Source organism: Misgurnus anguillicaudatus, chromosome 2 (genome assembly GCF_027580225.2).
Source record: "Misgurnus anguillicaudatus chromosome 2, ASM2758022v2, whole genome shotgun sequence".
In the NCBI taxonomy this organism is placed as follows: Eukaryota; Metazoa; Chordata; class Actinopteri; order Cypriniformes; family Cobitidae; genus Misgurnus; species Misgurnus anguillicaudatus.
Window position 1 is genome coordinate 13,784,355 of NC_073338.2, and position 4,357 is coordinate 13,788,711.

Genomic DNA, 4,357 nt, shown 5'->3' on the forward strand with positions numbered 1-4,357 from the left:
CAAACAAAACTGTTGAGAGAAACAATCACTGTTGTTCTTGAAATACCAAAACATGTGCGATTGTACACCAACAACAACACACCACCGCACATGCGGGTGATTCTCGGAAATTAGACTCATGAGTCATGAAACATTTTGATAAAAAAGTAAATAAAAAGTAAGAGTATCAAAATAAGAAGCATACAGTTACAAACATCTCTTTATACTATTTTGCACATGATTTCAAATGACATCATTCAAACCAATTTAGTTGTTTTTTCCACATTTAAGGGGAAAATTTACATTACTGCAAAGTGTCCATGACTGGATTTGGGTTCTTTGACATGGAAATATTTATAATTTAAAAATCTAAAAAATAAAAAGCTTCAGTGCATGCTATACTATAAAAATTTACAATAAAGAAACATGTGGTGTTTGGTAATTTTCTCATCATCTGCAACAATTTTTAATCATTGTTTAAGCTCTAAATTATCTAACATTTAAAAAAAATGTTGGAAGGGACATACCAGGTAAGCAGTTCTTATTTTTTCTCTCTAGATAAAAGTTGAAATTTTGTTTGTCATAGTACCTAGACAACTTTTTAGCTCTCATTAGTTTTCATTCTGTTTGTAAATGCATATATCATTAAATTGCGGTAATGATAATTTTTGATAATGATAATCTAAAAAATTTAAATATTCTATAGGAATTTTTTTTTAATTCTCTAAAAATAATGCTTAAGTTCAAACCTTTATCAAAAAAAAAATTGCTTCAAGGGCTTTTTAAAATGTATGATGCTGGACACCTTCTTAATCTGGATTTCGTGAGAATCATGCGCGTAACAGCGTCCAGTACGTAATGGATTTAAATTCACTGCGCACGCGTGTGTGAACATCAACTACATTCACCATTGGATTAATCCACTACGTCATCGTGCAGCAAGCTGCAGCGAGGGGTGTCTCAAAATTTTAGAGAAACCTGACACAGAAACTCAAGCTTATATGTTGCTAACTAACAAGTCTGTGTCTGATGAGGAAATGTTATCTTAGCGTAAGTTTTACCAGGAAACTCGAATGGTACGTCATTAATTCACAAGGCGCAATCAATCACCAATGATACTGAGAGTATATAAGGCTTGTACACACCTGTCTTTGCATTCGCAGATACTGATGCCAGCATTTACAACCCACCCTCCCTACCACCATCACCAGGTCGGTTCCGTCCATACTCGAGGGGGATTCGATTCTGGCCTGTCTCCATCTTCAGACAGAAACCGCAAGAATCCGTGACCCCCGGATTCAAACTATGGTCGGGGCCTACGCTAAAGAACTATACTGTGTTACATTCCAGCCTTGGCTGCTAACTACTGTTAAATAAACTCATATCAATTCTTTACCTATCTTCGAGTCTTTCTGGTAGAACTTAAAAAAATTTGTTAACAGAAAAAGAAGACAAACTGAGAACTGAGATGATTGAAAGGACTCCCAAACTGAACATCATTTAGGCTTAAGGTTGAACTGCTGACCAAATTATCTTGCTGATTGATTTTACAGAGCGATAAATAAAACAAACTCCAAGATTGCCAACAACCAGAAGATTTATTATTTAAAGTGCAAATTGAAAATTAAAATGAAAGAACAGAAAAGGCACAATCTCTGGAGTGAAGGTGTATAGGAGAGAAACAGCCGTGTCATGCACTGTAAATAGTCTTTGCTGCCTTCATAAGTTGCTACAATTTATTAACTTATTTCAACTATTTTTTATAAGTTATAAAACTCATCTCTAGTCAAGATAAATTAAAGTTATTTGTCAATTAATCAAAATGAGTTGATTAAACAAAAGAATTTAAAGGAACAGTATGTAAGAAATGTATATCAATTAATCATAAAATGGCCCTGATATGTCACTAGACATTAAGAAATCATTTTCATTTCAAATACTTATATCACTCACAACAGTAGTCTGGCCAGGATATTGTCTTTTAAAAAGTGGAGTTGCAGCCCTCAACTGATTTTTATGTTGTCATGTTGTGTATTGGCCACCAGTTGTGTGATTGCAGTACCAGTTTTAGCCACAAGTTTTGTGATTGCAGTACCAGTTTTGGCCACAATCCTACATACTGTTCCTTTAAGGCAGCAAAGATCTTTTTACAGTGTGCATAAGGTGACCCTTCTGCTAGTACAGTAAAGATACAACATCATACTGTACATCCACATGTTTCTCACATACTATGGATCATCTAACATTCAAATACTGTGATCAAGTCTCTACTACGGTTTGTCTCATCTAGTTCAATACAGACAATCATCACACCAGGAATTCAGACAGTATCATTCAACTTCTTCATTTGAGCCTATATATTCCGAACAAAGGTGTTCCAGATTTTAGTTTAGAAACAAGAAATCAAGAGGAACGCAGCCTGCTAATATTTCACTTTACATGTTTCCATACAGACACGTCAACACTCGGTGTATGTACTGTACTTTACGATTAAAGCAACATTGCACAAAACAGATGAATAGAAAGTAAAATACAGATGCTTTTACATACAGCCACAGTGTTACATATGCAGTGAATACAGTGTATTGCTACTACTTGATATCTACTAAGCAATATATACATACTGCATACTATTATTTTAAGTATGTAAAACAGTATTGTTGCTTCTGTATAGCTCAGTGGTACAGGTACAGCATTGCAAAATGTCTTGGATTCAAACACATGCTGTTCAAAAAATGTTTACCTTGCAATGCTCTGAAAAAGTGGCTTTGGATAAAAGCGCCCTCGTGTGCGCAAAAAAATGCTCAGCACAAATTTCCCACCGATCATAGACTGCATTATACGAGACATTCTAAAGCAATATAAACACATTACGATACCAACATGTTGACACTGTGATTATAAGCTAAAATTCAAAATGTTTGTCTATAGCAAATTCTTATAGCTTGGGGTTGGTTAGCTCAGAAAAACATATAAACCATTTTAACAGTGAGCAAAATCCATAATTGGTCCAACAAATTCCACATAAGTATGCTGGTTTTCGTTTAACTGGTCCGGTAACTCAAAATGTGCTTCGTACAATGAGTTTACATTAGGTTATATGATGACCCATGATGTTGTAGTGTTTACATACAGTATTATAGCTTATACAATTATAAGTAAAAAGCATTATTTAAAATTAGCACCTGGCCAGAGGTTGCTGTCATATCTATGAACGACACATATCAATTCACAAGCACATGCTTACAAGTTATGATGATAAATCAATGACTGAGGACAGACATCAAATCTGCTTCTCAAAAGACCTTTGCACAAAATTTGGATTGAAATTCTCTGAACTGGTGATCAAAGTGTTTGTCTCATCATGAATTTCATTAAAAATGTCTTTAATGTGTTTGGCTTGAGGTAGATGAAAGCAATTCCAACTCAAGTTCAAAATTGGTCACCAAAACTGGCATTCATAAGACACACTTACATTTAACCCAATAAGTATTACCGCGTATGCTCAAAGCCACCTTGCTAAATTAATCCAAAGCCATTTGTTTTTCAATGAATTATACATTTAGGTGTGTCACTGCACATAAATGCCAAACAGTGTCGTTCAACCAGAGCATTGTATCAATGACCACATTTACAAACACATTATTTCTCAGATTAAGATCCATATCCTGCCTTTATTTTGCTATATTTCTGCATACGGCTATAGACGGTTTCATCGGATGCACGTGCGCTGACGCGATACACGCCTGGATCCGAACTTTACTTCCGGTTTCGTTTTTGAACAAATGCCTCGTCGAAAATAACAAATGTTTTGGTTTCCTAGGTGTTGTTTATTTTGCTTGTTATATAAATAAACTACGTTTAAAGAACTTTGTTGTTATTTATTCTTAGCAGAGTTTACCGGAAGTTACGTGCGGACCACGACAGCTGCTTGTTTATGTTGTTACAGCTGAAACCGTCTATATTTGCTATATTTCTTTGGACAAGACATAGTAAACATCTGCAAAACACTAAAGATGCAACTAGAAACATTGGAAATGATGAAAGCCAGAATGTAAATAAAAGAAACTGAACCACACATTAGGGGGCGCTGTGATATATGTGACTATCACATTTGGTTTGTATTCATGTTTAAAGGAAAACACCACCGTGTTTTCAATATTTTACTATGTTCTTACCTCAATTTAGATGAATTAATAAATACCTATCTTTTTTCAATGCGTGCACTTTTAATCTTTGTACAGCGCCTCCTGAATGCGCCAGCATTCAGCCCAGCCCCATTCATTCCTATGGTTTCAAACAATCGTTTTATTTTGGGCCACCATACTTACTCGTGTAACCACTCATGTAACAGTCTTTAAATAGGGAAACCGTTATT